The sequence below is a fragment of the Vanellus vanellus genome (genome assembly GCF_965231255.1).
Source record: "Vanellus vanellus genome assembly, chromosome: 5".
NCBI classification, from domain to species: domain Eukaryota; kingdom Metazoa; phylum Chordata; class Aves; order Charadriiformes; family Charadriidae; genus Vanellus; species Vanellus vanellus.
In genome coordinates, this window is record NC_138910.1 from 68,774,125 (window position 1) to 68,791,400 (window position 17,276).

Sequence of the window (17,276 nt, forward strand, 5' to 3'; positions counted from 1 at the left end):
CCACCAGTGAAATGGGGAACTTTGCATGTTTTTTTTCCTGATACTTGGACATTTAGAATTATTTTGTCACATACTGTATAGCACAACCGATGAGAAATGACAAATACTTGCCAGCAAGGGTATCAGAGTGGAAAGTCTTTGTTGTTTTGGAAATCAAATTGTTTTGGAAATCAAATTATATATATGCTGAACATAGCCTGGGTTATGTAGTATCAATATACTCACACCATCAGTGCTTTAGCCTAGTCTATAAAATATCAGTAACAGCATTGACAGTAACATGCTCCTATGACATCATCAGTACATAATATCAGCATGGAATACATTATGCTAGTCCTCTCAAGGTAGCATAGGGTTATCAAGCTGTAATTTCTTACAGTTCTGCTTCAATAAGCTGTCAGAAATAGCCACTGTTAGAAATTTGTATAGCTGCACAAATAGATGAAGCGAAACAAACAGCATGGTGAATAGAGTGGGTAAACTGCTGGTCACTGTAATTTACAAGGCTCTTGCACTACCCTTGCAGGTTTCTCTTTGTGTTGCCATTATCACTGAAACAGAAGTGCTCTTCATTAGGCTGAAGTACCATTACATTGGCTACATAGAACATTTTTTGATTCACAGTAATTTTAAGCCTATTACATTGCAATAGAAGTGCCATCTTAAAAAAAAAAAGAGGGGTGAGCAAAATTAAAAAAGCGGCTGGATCCACTAAGTTCGCAGGGCAGTATTTATTTCAGGAAAAAAAAAATCAAAGAGATTAATCTCGTTCCTCCTAATTCAAGTGACAGTATTAACCCTACATGCTTTTTCTTTGATGTAATAATACAATAAAATACTTGACCCTGCAAAGGATATATTACGTATAAAAGGCCTGGTTTTAGATTCAGCTTCTTATCATGCTTTTGAAGGTTTATGGATCAAAATTATTTTACACATGAAGTTTAAAGTTTCTTTAAAAATCAAGATCACAGTTGCAAGTTTACGATCAAACGAAAGAGGCATTACTTCTTTCAGGTAATGCTCTTTGTTCTCCACTATAATTGCAGAATGAAACTTCCTCTGTAACTGGTGGGCTGCTCAGAGCAGTGGGTGATAATAAAGGTCCGTTTAAGTCAGGAAAAGCTCTAATTTTTAGAGCTGAGATATGTAAAAACTAGAGACAGAACTGAAGCTAAATAAGCTATCAGCTGCTTTTATTTGACCAACTATATCTGCTTTAATAGACCAGCAGGTTAACTAACCAACAAGCCATGTTCACATATGGAACAAATGCTATGAAAAGCTGTTAAAGTGAATTCTAATTACAACTCAAAAGCAGGTAAACAGGAAGTGTGACAGTGACAACGATCAGAACCCAGAACATCAAAATAATGAATTCTTTTTACATCTGTACCTGCTCACTTTTCAGGTGCAGAAATATTGTTTTCAAAAAAATTGGGGTTTTTCTCCACTTTTTTTTTTCAAAGGGCACGTTTCATAATTCTATAAGACAATTCAGCACACAGCTTGATTTTAGTGGGACCACCAGCCCTGCTGAACTTCCATGACAAAATAAGATTCCCCATATTTCAGAGCATAAGTTATTCCCTAAAAACATTTTTTCAGACAGAACTGAACGGCACCCAGTGAGGGGTGGAAAGAGGTCCTGAAAACCTGGTCTCTAGGGGAGCTGTAAGAAAAGACAGTAGGAACAAATTAGAACACTGGGGCTGCAATTAATTTGGTTTTGATGACAAGGTATTCCTACAGAGTTTTCAGTATTATATTTAAACCTGACTTAGAATCATTTCCCTTCCCCCCTTTCCTCCCAACCTCCTAAAAGTACAACCAGTTTTTTCTGCTGATCTGGACAAGGAGCCAAATTTGCTGTTTGGCTTGCAGTCCCTTGTAGACAGTGGCAGAGACCAGCATCCTGGTTAATGCCAGTCCCCTCATATTTATATTTGCTAATACTTATTTCTAATTCTGTCTTTCTAGTAAGTAGGTCTCTAAACTGTGAATGGGTTGACCTATGTCGGCCTGAAAGCACTGTTCTGCCTGGTTACCTAAGTGCTTTGGAAAATAACTGTTGGATTTAGCAAGTGATCACATAAAGAAAAGTCCCACCAATTAGTAGATTGCTAATAGTATTTTACACCACATTGCCAACAGGAATACAGTGATGTAGCAGCAGAACAATCTCTGTATTCTCAGTATAGCTGTTTCCATTTAGTTGAAAGGCAAGTGAGGATTATAATCTTATATGTAACGACCTTATATGTAACGTGGTGGGAGGACGCACACAAGTGGAGTGCTGTAATCGATGGCTACCAACTTTTCAGAAGGGACAGGCAAGGAAGGAGAGGTGGTGGGGTGGCCCTCTATGTTAGGGGCAGTTTTGAATGTCTGGAACTTAACAGTGTGAATGACAGTGTTGAGAGTGTATGGATAAGAATTAAGGCGAAGGCCAACAAGGCAGACATCGTGATGGGAGTTTGTTATAGACCCCCTAATCAGGATGTAGAAACCGATGACGTATTCTATAAGCAGCTGGCAGAGGTCTCACGATCATTTGCCCTTGTTCTTGTGAGGGACTTCAACTTCCCAGATATCTGCTGGAAATACTACGCAGCAGAGAGGGAACAGTCATGGAGGTTCCTGGAGTGTGTGAAAGACAACTTCCTAACACAGCTGGTGAAGGAACTAACTAGGGGAAGCGCCCTACTGGACCTACTGTTTGTTAACAGAGAAGGTCTTGTGGGGGATGTAAAGGTTGGAGGTCGTCTTGGGCAGAGTGATCATGAAATGATAGAATTTTCAATTCTTGATGAAGCAAGGCGGGGAGCCAGCAGAACTGCCACCTTGGATTTCCGAAGGGCAGACTTTAGCCTGTTTAGGAGCATGGTCGAGAGTGTCCCTTGGGAGGCAGTTTAGAAGAACAAAGGTGCCCAGGAAGGCTGGGCATACTTCAAGCAGGTGCTCTTAAAAGCGCAGGAGAAGGCCATCCCCTTGTCTCGAAAAACGAGCAGATGGGGAAGACGACCAGCCTGGCTAAATAGAGAGCTTTGGCTGGACCTCAGGAAAAAAAGGAAAGCTTACATTCTCTGCAAAAGGGGGTTGGCAACTTATGAGGACTATCAAGATATAACAAAGCTATGTAGGGGGAAAATGAGAAGGGCCAAAGCACAATCAGAACTCAGCTTGGCCACTGCAGTTAAAGACAATAAGAAGAGATTATTTCAGTATATCAATAGAAAAAGGAAGACTAGGGAAAATGTAGGCCCACTGATGAATGAGACGGGTGCCCTAGTGGTGGAAGACACAGAGAAGGCAGAGTTACTGAATGTCTTCTTTTCTTCAGTCTTCACTGCTAAAGCTGTCCCTCACAAATCCCATACCCTGGAGGCAAGGGGGAAGGTCTGGAGAGAGGAAGATTTTCCCTCAGTTGAGGAGGACCGGGTCAGAGACCACTTGGCCAAGCTGAACATTCATAAGTCCATGGGCCCTGATGGGATGCACCCAGGAGTGCTGAGAGAGCTGGCAGATGTTATTGCTAGACCACTCTCCATTGTTTTTGAAAGGTCATGGAGAACAGGAGAGGTGCCTGAGGACTGGAGGAAGGCTGACATCACTTCGATCTTCAAAAAAGGCAAGAAGGAGGACCCAGGGAACTACAGACCAGTTAGTCTCACCTCTGTCCCTGGGAAGGTAATGGAGCGATTCATTCTGGATGTCTTCTCCAAACACCTTGAGGAACAGGAAGTTATTGGAAGTGGTCAACATGGATTTACCAAGGGTAAATCACGCTTGACTAATCTGATAGCGTTCTATGATGTTATAACTGGTTGGCTGGATGAGGGGAGAGTCGTAGATGTCATCTACCTTGACTTTAGCAAGGCTTTTGACACTGTCTCCCATAACATCCTCATTAGGAAGCTGAGGAGGTATGGGCTAGATGAGGCGACAGCGAGGTGGATTGAGAGGATTACAGTGGATTGAGGTGGATTACAGGCTGCCCAGGGAGGTTGTGGAGTCTCCTTCTCTGGAGACATTCAAAACTCGCCTGGACACCTTCCTGTGCAACCTCGTCTAGGTGTTCCTGCTCCGACAGGGGGATTGGACTAGATGATCTTTTGAGGTCCCTTCCAATCCCTAGCATACTGTGATACTGTGATACTGTGAGAGCTGGCTGTGTGACAGAACTCAAGAGGGTTGTGATCAGCGGAGGCCTGTAATCATTGGTGTCCCCCAGGGGTCAATACTTGGTCCAATTTTGTTCTATATATTCATTAATGACCTGGATGAGGGGACAGAGTGTATCCTCAGCAAGTTTGCTGATGATACCAAACTGGGTGGGGTGGCTGACACCCCAGAGGGCCGTGCTGCCATCCAGTGTGACCTCGACAGGCTGGAGAGCTGGGCAGAGAAGAACCTAATGAGGTTCAACAAAAGCAAGTGCAAGATCCTGCACCTGGGGAGGAAGAATGCAAAGCACCAGTATAGGTTAGGGGCGGACCTGCTGGGAAGTAGTTCTGAGGAGAAGGATCTGGGGGTCCTAGTAGACAGTAAATTATCCATGTCCCAGCAATGTGCCCTTGTTGCCAAAAAGGCCAATGGAATCCTGGGCTGCATAGGGAAGAGTGTGGCCAGTAGGTTGATGGAGGTCATTCTCCCCCTCTACTCTGCACTGGTGAGGCCGCAACTGGAATACTGTGTCCAGTTTTGGGCTCCCCAGTTCAAGAGGGACAGGGAACTGCTGGAGCGAGTCCAGCAAAGGGCAACTAAAATGATTAAGGGATTGGAGCATCTCCAATTGAAGCACTGGAACAGGCTGCCCAGGGAGGTTGTGGAGTCCCCTTCTCTGGAGATTTTCAAGACCCGCCTGGAGGCAGTCCTGAGTAATGTGCTCTGGGCAATCCTGCTTTGGCAGGGGAGTTGGACTAGAGGATCTCTAGAGGTCCCTTCCAATTCTGAAACTCTGTGATTCCGTGACCTCTGGAGAAAGGTGGGTAGATTGTAATTTCAGATGCTTCTAAAGCCAGTTTATACCTACAAATGCTATCTGGAAGCATATCAGTTAGTGGGGCATAGCTGACTATCTAACTGCTTAAACAATATCAACAGTACATGAAAATGATGGCTAAATAGAGAAGTTTGCTACCTGTAAAGAATCTCTTAACATGTGCCTTTAGAGTTGGAAAACGCAAGCTTCTGACTCCATTCTGACTTCTTGTCATTTAGCTCATTATTATTAAATATCTGACTAGTAGGAGGTACTTCATAGGTTAATGAGTTGAAGTTACTGCCTGTTGTTGCTAGATTGCGAAGCAATTTTCATAATAAAACAAACTGACAGTAAGTCACAGCGTATAATAAGGAAATGATACAGAATTCTCTAGATCTTTGAGTTTTGCTACTAATGAATTAGGACTCTGAAGTCATAACTTTAAAGAAATCAATAAAATACTTTTTGTTTTTAAATCTAATGACGGGACATTTTCTTCATTAGGATTTAACAACAACCGTTGTGAATGTTTGTTACCTGATGAAATGAGAAAGCTTTTCTGTTACCCATTAATAACCACTGCACCAGTCCTTGATGGTTTGGTTTTTTCGGTTTGGGATTTTTTTTGGTAACATGGAAAAGAAAAAAAGTCCTCTCTTATCACCTTGTTGTTGCTTGAATGCTTCATGAAAATAGTAGTGAAAAGTGTCTGAGACATTTTATTCAGAGTTCTAACATATAACGAGTTCCTCCTAGAAATTTACTGAAGAGGATTAAGAAAAAAAGAGGCAGTAGAGTGAGACTGGATTTAAAATATAGCATGACTGTTGCCCAAAATTATGCTCAGTTTTCAAGATTGAATTTGAGAATGTAAATATTCAAAGGAATGTGTCAGGCACAAATTATTTAAATAAACAAAACCTACATGTTTCTCTGCTGAAAAATATTTGCTGAGAATTGAACTTAATGTGTAAGCAAAAAAAAACCCAAACAACCAAAAGCAGCAAACATAACTGTAATGTAGAATGACATAATGTATACAGTAGAAAATACAGGTGTTGTGGTTTAACCCCAGCCAGCAACTGGGACCATGCAGCTGCTTGCTCGCTCCCCACACCTCCCCCTCCAGTAGGGAAGGGAGAAGATGGATGAAAAGGAGGGGAAAAAATCACCCCTGGTGGATTGAGATAAAGACAGTTTAATAGAACAGTAAGGGAGGAGGAAAATAATAATAAATGGTAAAAGAATATACAAAATAAAGTGATACAACACAAGTCGCTCTCACCACCCGATGATCGGTTGCCCAGCCCGTCCCAAGCAGCGATCGTGAATTCCTGCCAACCCCCATTTATATAATGAGCATGATGCCTATGTTATGGAATATTCCTTCGGCCAGCTTGTCCTGTTGATGCTCCCTCTCAGCTTCTATGGGAAGCTGAAAAAGTCCCTGACTAATGTAAACATCACTTAGCAACAACTAAAACAATATGTGTTATCCGCATTCTTCTCATACTAAACAAAAAACACAGCAGCTACTAGAAAGAAAATTAACTCTATCCCAGTTGAAAGCAGGACAACAGGCAAAAAACTATGTAGATTTATCAGCATCCCTTTGATGGGAATGTAGGTATATAACCACCACTTTCTCAGCACACTGTAGTTGTAGAATTCTCCCTTTGCTGTTGTTAGGTATGCAAAACACTTGTACTCCTGTAGCATTTTATTTCTTCAGAGAACACTACAGTTCCACATAAATCTTCCCTACACTTCCTTTGGGAATAGAGGCAAAGGCATTATTTGCATTTTGGCAGAGATATTAGGTGAATTGTTGATGTAAACAAAGTTATATATGGAAGCAGTACTAGGTTTAGGACTTAGATTTCCACTTGCACCTCTTTAGCCAGCAGTATATTTACTTTGGATTCTTAGTCCTTTATAAAGTAATATTAAATGAAATCTCAAATGTTTGCAGATGATGCTTCTACACCTAAGACTTTAAAATCAGCTTTAGCTCTCAATTAAATAAACCGTTCCACTGATTAAGAATAGTTTAGGGAATCAGAGAGCACTATGATATGTCTGTTGAGCGCTGTCTGGATATACAATTTGTCAGCTTCAACACAGTCCAGTCTGTCACAATCTGTGTGGTTTTAGAGTTTGACATGTGTCTGCAACTGGATTTAATAGGCAGGTGCCTAGTCACAGAGGATGGTTTTTCAGATTAGATGAATGCAGCCTCTATCTATAAAAAATAGAGTTATCGCTGACTGATTTCCTTAGACATATTGCAAAACAGAAAGACCCTGAGCAAGCTTTAGCTAGTCAAAGTTAAGCATCAGAAGAAATTGGGGCTAGTCAGAGCTCAGCTGTGGAATTTATCTTCTAAATTCCTGTTTTCTTCCTGTAAGAGCAAACGTTTGGGTTTTATGAGACATGCTGGGTTTATGTATGGGCAATGGTCCCTGGGAACAGACTTTATGAGCCATACAGTTGCTTGCCATTAAATTTGATCTATTATTCAAATCACTTTTTGAGGCTGAGCTGCTTTCTGCAAGCTGTGTGTTCAAGTATGCCTCTGGAAAGCAGGGGTAGCTGTACTCTGACCTCCTCTGGTCCAGGACTAATGAATATGTGTAAATAAGATAAGATACAGTACAAATACATTCAGATTTCAAGGCTTTTCTTTCCCTGAAAGGCATATCTTCTTATACAGTTCATACTGCTCAGCAGAGTGGAATTATTTGTGTCAAAAGTCACTAATAGTAATTAAGATCAGACAACAGTGCTAATGTTATTTGAGGTGATTTCTGCTTGTTTGGAGTGCATATAACTAGAAAGTGCAAAAAAATTAGTGTTTGTAATAGCATCTAAAAAATGCTGACAGATAATTAGATTGCTATGATTCCCTTTTACTTTTGGGTTTCTAACAAAGACAAGAATCTCTATACCATTATTCTTTTAAAATAAACCTTATTATCAGTTCTGAAAATAAAACAAATTTATATGTATACAGAGGTAGAGATTAACTCACTTTTAACACTTGTAAACCAAGAGAGAGTTATCTGGCTTTGAACGATATGCAATATTTTTTCAGATTTTTTCATTCTTGTTCTTTGATAGCATAACAAAAAGTACCTATCAGTAGTTTAGAGGGGAAAAATCAAAATCTGTTTGCTACAGTGTGGGGGGGTTAGGTTTTTGTTAACTTCTGTAGGGTTTTTTAATGACAAAAAATACATGTGATTATTAAGTATGAAAATGAAAGCAAAATTTATTGAGTTTCATACAGATTTCCAGACACTAGAAAACTGGAAAAAATTTCAAAGAAATTAACTTCTAAGGGCAAACTTCCCAACCAAGGTATGCAATAAGGACACCACTCCCAGCATGATCACAGCATTTTGCATGATCAGAGCAGCATAAGAGTGTTCTGGTAAACTAAGCATTCCATTTGCAATTTTTATATTGGATTTAAAAGGCTGATGGGACAGCATTATATCTGACTTGAAGAAGAACTGGGGCTTGAAGACATTTGAGACACTCAATACCCATATTATCTGTGCATAGTTATTATCTATTGCACATTTTAAAATACTTCGTCACATACAGTACTCAGTTACTTTTCAGTAGGTCTATATTTATTAAAAGTTCCCAATACCTACAAAATTCTTCCCAGAAGTTACCACTATTTTTGCCTTTGGCCTTCTTCTTTTCTGTAAATTGTCATCATTCCTTAAATGATTCTTCTCTATGTGGAGTATTTATGCTGCTTGGTATAAATTCTCCCAGGGACTTTTTGTTACACCAAGCCACTGCAGCAGAGAAGTGCAGCAGGAGACCTTCCACTGCATTTGAACTGCAAACTTGGTGCTGCTTAGCTCCTTTTCTTAGACTGCTAATGACAGTCTAATGAATGAATCCTCAAATCATACACCATTGGCACCATATGCAGAGTCTCTCTGTCCTGAACTGTTACATTGCCTTCTGAGGGCTAGAATTCAGTGGTTTTTTTTTGGGGTGGTCATCTTTTTTTTTTTTTTTAACTTCAGATGAAAAGGGCTTTTCTGCAGGCCAGTCTCAATTACATTTCTAAAAAGAAAAGGATACAAATGCTTTGATAAGATTCAGTTGTGGTGGAACACAATAATTGCTTCTCTTGAAAGAACTGGAAGTTCAAGGTGTTGCTTTACACAGATAACCTACAAAATGTTAAGCTTCTACTTCCATGGATCACCATGGCAGTACCCATTTATTTTAACATAAGCTCCATTATTTTATGAATATCAAACTCAATGACAGGTCCAGTAACCTGTAAGTAGTAACCTGTCATTAATTTTAAAGATTTGTTACAGGAATTCAAACTGCCTTTAGGAATATAAACAGCAAAGGAGTCAAGGGCAGAATGTATCTTTCACTTGTAATCTGAATTTTCTAAGGACATTTAATTTTCTTTAAGATACATTTATTCTTTTATTTCATTCTTTAAGATGAAAGTATTTGTCCTCTATTGTATATGTCTACAGTGGGCAGTATGCTCAAATAAGTTTTTTCTGTCACATGCTCCCCTTCCAAGCTCTTTCTAGCCCCAACCCAGTGTCACACATTGCAGCACTCACCCAAGATTCTGTATAGTAACGTGTTTGATATAAAGTTCTGTTCTTTACCTTATCAGTCATAATTTAGCACTGCCAGTGAAAAAAGAGAAAGATTGTTGAGTTTCAGGATGGCACCACAAAAATGAGTAGATGCCTTTCCCTTGTATGGCAGATGATCGGGCCTGGAGACAGTGAGTAAGGGTTGCTGGCATTGCTATGCCCTGATCACATCAGCTGTTTACAAAGAAGGCACATGCACAGATACATAATTCATAGACACATAACACACAGAATTGCAGCAGGAAGAAAGAGGGAAGAAACATAGACCCAGGAAATATAGCTAATGAGAACAGACCTTTTAAAATATGGAAGTAGAGCATCATCTGAAAGATCTTGGCACAGAGAAGGACAAGAATAGGGTGTTTTAAAAATAAGACAAGCATGTGGCCTCAAATCCTATGATTTGCTGCTATTAAGATAAAAGTTGACAGCTGTGCTTAAATTTTACCTCTCAAAGACCTCTGCTTAACATTTCACTAAGCATATTCTAGGTTTACCAAAACACCTATTTATATTTTATTAGGTAGTTTTATAACGTTCAATGAGGAACTTTTACAGTATTTATAAAGGACTTCTCTGTTAAGAAGGAATTTAACAATGGGAAGAAACAGTCCAATGATCTGACATGCACTACTGTGAAAGAATTCTAAAACTAGGCCACTTCTCACTCCTTATGACTGGTATTTAAGCACAAATTGACTAAAGTTGACTGTACAATCATGGGATACATAAGGAGGAAAAAACCCCACCAAATAGGAACCACATGGCTTCCTGAAAATACATAGAGGATTTTTTTTTTAAAGTGTTTCCAGTGTACCCAGAGAAGCCACCCTTCATTGAAGCACCCTGCCTCAATATAATACAAATAAGTTATTTAAAGAGCAGTTTTGTATCCCATATAGTGAAATAACATCCTTGCAATCACTGCGGTTTAATATATAAACATAAAAATCTAGAGTATGTACTTTGTGATTAGGAAATATTAGTATTTTCTATAAAAATATGTTTCTTCTTCAATGCTTTAAAATACAGGAATTGTTGCTAAAAATACTTTTCAAATAAGGGCTTTGGTAGCTGTTTTTAGGGATGCTGGGCTATGTAAACAGAACCTATCCACAGCCCTGAGTAAGGTGTCTAAATCTAGGAAGCAGGGAGAGGGGGATTTAAAATAAACCTTTGCATTTCTTTATCAGCTTTAGGTGCAATGTGAAACGTTCTGATGTGGGTCCTGTTTGCATGAACTGTGTGGGATGCCTGATATTCCCCAAGAATTATGCAGGTTCTCTGGGGTGTAAAAGTAGACATGTAAAATGCAGAACTCATAAATTTAGCTGTAAAGTTATATCTTCTGCATGAAAGAATAAGGCCTCAGTTTGCCAGCAGAGGGGCAAGCTGGTATGAGGAAAGGAGGTACACTATCCTACTGCTATTGCCAAGAAAAATGAGGGTGAGATACTGTAAGCTGTAATGCTATTTTTCTACAGACACCTTCCACGAGCCACAGAGAATACCCTCCTAAGTTACTGCAAAAGTATTCAGTGAAGCATAAATGTAGCACATCTTGAAGAATGATGCTGTCACTGTTGTTTAATCTCCAGTAACTCACATGAGCTCACCCTCCTTGTAACTGAGTCCTTGTGCCCTGTACTGCCCACCAGAGCTGCAGGCAGAAACTTTTGGTTCAAAATCAGAAAAGGAATGGGGATGCAAAGACCTCAACTAACCTTTGCAGTTCAGTCCCCCCTAATATCTGTATCATCAGAAAGCAAATCCAAATAATGGCTGTGAAAGGAGCAAACAACTATTTCTGGCATTCCAAAGAAAAAAATCCAGATTGAATCTATGGCAATTTTTCTTGCCCGTTTCACCATGGTTTACATGTGGGAAAATAGAGCAATAGGCTTCCTTTCGCATGCCTTTACTACAGTGTATAATGGTGATTTTGAAAGAGAAAAATAATTCTTCAAGCTTACAAAATTATATAGAAGCACCAAAACACTTGGTTTGAGCTTATTAAGGGAGCACTTTGTAACAGGCAAACTGTAGTACTTTGTTTCTAGAACTGATTTTTTTAAAGCATTTAATAGGATAGTTTCCATGGCAACTTAAACTGAACAGATTGTTCATTGACTTCACTACATTTCTATTAAACATCTTTTCTCTGTAGTTAGGCCTGCCTCTCCAGCTCTTTCATCTCTTTGGATGCTTATGCATTATCTCTTTCTGCAGATACCCTAAAACTAGATTGGACTCCATCTTTCTCTGCTCTTTAACAAAAACAAATGTTGAAGGAATAGAGTTTCACAATCATTCTCTGAGCTTCCTAGAGTCTGTCCTATTTTCTATCACGTACTCCCATTTTAATCAGTTTCCCTGTAGAAACAGAATCTGTAATTCAAATTGATACCACTACCTATCAGCAAAACAGAAATGGACACAGCAGAAATGGTCAGCATTAAAAGCCCAAATGGCTTCTGGATACTCTTGGTCATTTTACTAAGACCTGTAACAATTAATGCTGCACAGCATATATGAATGAAACTGTTGTTATACCAGAAGGTCCTTATGTTCTCAAGTAAAGAGAAAGCACATGATTAATACAGTACATTCTAGATCTGACCCCTTAAACAATTTAATCAATGTTTATCTAATTTTGAAAGGTAGCTTTAGAAGTCCCAATGAAAATTTCTCCTGCTAATGGAGATGTGCAGTTTGCTCTTTGTTGTATTGTAATGTCAACCTCTGGAGCACTGTGTCTGAAGGGTTAAATAAATTGATTGAAACTTTGATGTAGAGAAAATGGAGTCAAAACACAGTGAAAACTGATATAAAACACAGTAAATGGAGGAAAATGGTCTTTGGTTTAATCCACAGAGCTTTAGGTAAATAAGGCTTTCAATTTGTTGTTGCCCATCAGTTTTAGGAATATGTGTGTTCTGCTTCTGCATTGAAAAGACTTTCAGGGCCTTTTCATTATCTCTCTTGAATATGTAAGTTTCAAGCTACAATAATCTGTCAGGCTGGAAATGTTGTTATAGTCTTGGTAGCAATGGAATGTTTTTCATCAGTTCACTTAAAGCTTTCCTCCTGCTCCCCTAAAGCCTAGATTTGTATGTGCTCTGGGTGGGAAATGACAGCAAGCTGTAAGAAAAATTGTCACTACGTGGCAACAACTTTTAATCAAGAGCTTGTTTCCTCTTGTTAGAATGAGAGTAAATGTCTTTGCGGGTTTTTTTCCTCCAATTCATTTTGGTTTTGCTTGTTGCTTTTCAAGTGAGCTGTCACATTTTCTAATTATAAAACGTTCTGCACTTGCAGCAAAGATTAGGTTATGCAATTTTCTTAATTCAATAGATTGCTTGTCACTGCTGAACAGAAAACCTTTTATTATCTTTCAGTCTTTTTTACATCTACTTTTCCTAGGTCTTTGACGCACCGGGGAAAAAAAAGGCAATCTCTTTTGCATCTGCCATTGCATTTACCTAATGGCATAATTAAATGCAGTCTGACACTGGAAGGACATGGAAATGCCTCAGTTATGAACTGGTAACTTCATTCGAGGCATGAAAATGCGTTTCCATGTTTTGTAGATCTGAAATATACTCCCCCTGGCCCCCAAGTATTAGAAGAGGCTAAGTATATTTTTAAGGTTTTTACTTGAAGTTTACCTGATTTTCATGTTTCCTAAATTTTAAAGTTATCAATTCTATAAGCACTTGTTCAGGAGTGTATTTACTCTACAGTCGTCTGACTATATGTCATAACTTTCTCTCTAATTAGTCTATATATTCCTCAGAGTAGCTAAGGTTGTCTTGAAAACGTTGTTTTCACAAGAAAATAATTGGATGCTCTTTCCTTCTGGAACTCTGGTAGGATTCACTGATGCCAATTTTTCTATACTCCCTTTTGGCCTGAATGCACTCGAAACAAGCCAAATAGTAGGTTTCTAATTAAAAAACCCAATTCTTAAAGGTAAAACTTGTCTGTTCTCTGGAAACAAGTGGCATTACTTTGACAGCCTCTCTGGCAAAGTTGAGAAATTGAACGGTAAGTATAAATGAACACAGCGTGCAGTGAAAACCTGTATCACACTTGAGAGTATTCCAGCAGCAAAATTCAACCCTTACTAAACTAAACAGACGGTAGTCACAACAAGTTCTACATACTGAGAATATTCTATAAAGCACAGGTCTTCCCTCATTAGAAGCTATGCTGTTGCACCCAAAAATGTGTGGCCCAAACATATTCCTGATGTCTTAATGTGGGTGAAAATATCTGAAACTTATCAGTTTACTGTGATGTTTTTCAATCAAGCCACGATTAATGTAATCATTACTCCAGAATAGGCTATAGAAATTGCTACCACGTGAAACTTTGGCTGGTTCTTCCACAAGGCATTCTCAATGAGAGATACTGTCTGCTTTTACTTTTATTTTCTGGAAGAATATATTTTGGGCAGTCATTCTAAAAACCTAGATTATTCCTTCTGTTATATAGGATCTTACACCTACAGATCTGAGAAAGAACAGAAAAATAGTTATTAGTGATTTGGAGAAAAAAATTCGTTGGTTTGTTGTTTTGTTGGTTTGGTTTGTTTGTTTGTTTGTTTTTTTTTTTTATAAAAAGTGGATATTTCCCTCCTGGCTTTCAATGCTGTAGGAATTTAGTGATTACAAGTGTCCTAGTTCTTCAAGCATTCAAGCATAGCCAGTAGAAAACAATCAGCTTGCTTTTCATTTAGTTACATGAATTTAATTGAACGTTCATTTATAAAATGTACAATATAAAGCTCAGGGTTTTTCTCAGTTATTTTTAATTCAATTTCCCCTGTGTACTCCTCCAGAAAAGCCAGATCTTAGCACGTGTTAGTGTTGCTTTGCACTGTTTCAATAACAGGTACCAACTGTTTCTCGAAACACTTTGCTGTATTTTGGAGCACTGCTAGATGAGCTGACAACTACATTGGTAGTTGGAACGACACCACTCATTCTCCTTGTTCCTGCCTGTCAGTAAGAGACGTTATTCTCGAAGAACTAGCGTACATCTGAAGAACTCAGATACTTCTTTGCTGGCTTAGTTTACACTGGAGATTTTCCTGGCTTATTCTAAGAATAAGAAAATGCGAAGGTACCTGGGTATGTCCATTTCAGTTGTGCCAAGTGATACTCATCCCCAGCTGTGGCTTTGTCTTCAGTACATGTTGCTCTAACCCCTAGCTCCTCTTGTTCAGTGACTACGAAGATGTTGTGCTAAAATTCAGCCATTTTTAGCAGCTCAGCTGTGTAAGGTTGCTTAGAAACCAGCCTTCTTATCCCCCACATTCTCATGACAGATTTCCTATGCCATAACATCACTGCATGACACATTTGTATCCAGACATGCATTCCTTTTCCACTTGAGATTCTCTGAGTAAAGATTGTTGGTGCTTCGCGCAATTTGTAAACAGCATGTGGTAAATCACTGGAGTAGTAAATCACTGCCATAGTCAAAATAAGCTCAAGTTTCAAATACGAGCAGTTCCTCACTCCTGAATTTAGTTATTGATCTCTTCTTCCTGAGAGTAATTTCTAATTTTCTTATTCAGACTGGGTAGCTAGATGGTATTATGATTTTATGATAATCTCCACTCCCTTCTTCGCTTCTGTATATAATGCTTGCTTGCACCATTTCAAGATTTAGATGGTAACAGCTTTTGGTTGCAATTGCTTTCTCCTTTATATTTGTACAAGGCATGTCATATGAACTGGGTATAAAGATATGCATTAGTAACAGAAATACTTATATTTTTAAAAACGTCACTAATAAGTATCAGTTATCAACTTGCAGTTGAAGAGAGTCATTGTCAGCCACTTCATATTCATATATCTCTCTTTGACTGAAGGGTTTTTACCACTGTTTTTACTTCATTTCTCCTGTTTGATAATAGTATCGCACCCTTGCCAGAATGGCAATGTGTTGGTCTGGCAAAACAATGAGAAAAGCTAACCTCCACATCTGGCAGAAAGAATATTTGCTATTGACAAAGACAATGAGGTCCCATCGTAGTCTTCTGGTTTAGTCTCACATAAGAACCACATGCAACTTCATTCAAAACTACAGTCAGTGCATTTATGGACTGTGCAATTTATCATCAGTTAACCATATAGTTTGAAATCATAAATCAGTATAATTTTCATATATTTCTTTCTGTTAATTTTATTTTGTAACTATAAAACTTGTGCTTATTATTTGAACAGCATTGCAAATATTATGAACCAAGAGCATAATTTCTTTAGTGTTCATACTCTGCCAAAATAATGTATTGAGAATGTTTAGAATGCAAAATTTAACATCAGCATAATCCAAACACGATTTAAGCATACATTCTGCTTTATAGGGCATAAAGGCCTAAATTCTGCAATAAAGAAGTAGTACAGTCAAGACAAAGATGATGAGAAAATTAAGAATGGGATTTAAAATGGGATTTGGAGACAGAGGCAGGATGTCTGCTTGAAAAAAGCCAAACTGAAATAAATGATCCAAAAAGGGCAGTAAAAAGATCATAAATTAATGGAAATTAATAGGGCTAGGACATATAAGATGTTGTAGGTGAGGATGAAGCGTCGCATTGAATAGTGTGAAAGAAAACCAATGAATGAATGGATGGTACTGAATGAAAATTCATTTTTGTTGGTCCTGATTTTGTCACTAGCTTTAAAATTTCTCAAGAAAAGATATCTTTTGCGAATAATGAGGAAAGAGGTGAGAACATTTGCAACTGCATTTAGTTGAATGATAAAAGAAACACAAAATAACATTCTTTGCCAAGCTGCTCACAAATCAAGAGAAGTGTTTGTGGTATTCATGAAGAAAATGCAAGCAGAGTCGAGCAAAAGTGAAAGGCAGAAAGCAAAACATACAAAATCACCACCCCTAAGTATGGCAGTGTGATAGGCAGATGGCTTAATTACTTTTTTTTTATATATAAGTCTTTTAATGCTTATTCACAGCACAGTAAAAAGAATAATAACACTTACCCTCAGCACAGCATCCAATCCACAGTAACCTCCCATGTTTGAGTTTGTGCCTATTGCCTCTTGTCCTGTCACTGGGCACCACTGAAAAGAGCCTGGCTCCATGTTCTTTGCACCCTCCCTTCAGATTTACTGTACACATTGATAAGATCCCCCTGAGCCTTCTCTTTTCCTGGCTGAACACTTCCAGCTCTCTCAGCCTTTCCTCATAGGAGAGACGACCCAGTCCCTTAATCATCTTAGTGGCCCTTTGCTGGACTCTCTTAAGTAGCTCCATATGTTGTACTGGTAAGCCCAGAACTGGACACAGTACTCCAGATGTGGCCTTACCAGTGCTGAGGTGAAGATTAGAGGGGAAAGCTGTATACAACCTTTTTTCCCTCTCTAGCCTTCTTTTTTCCTATGTACAAGGACAACGCTATCAAAACTTAGTTTTTAGATGTGGACAGAACGGGATCAGTAAAAAGGCTGGTTTCAACACACTGTAAGCATTTGTTGTTGTTTTATTCTTAAAAATATTTTTTCAAGGGGAGAATGTTTGATTGGTTTTAACTACATTTCACACTTTTCTTTCATGCCTCTCATAAAAAAAGGTTTTATTCCCTCAAATATACAGTAGAC

At 38.6% G+C, this 17,276-nt stretch overlaps 1 protein-coding gene across 1 annotated transcript in view; it reads right to left on the reverse strand.

Moving 5' to 3' along the window:
• Positions 1-17,276, reverse strand: part of AK5 (adenylate kinase 5) — a 96,223-nt gene that overhangs the window by 24,361 nt on the left and 54,586 nt on the right. The window lies entirely within an intron of this gene.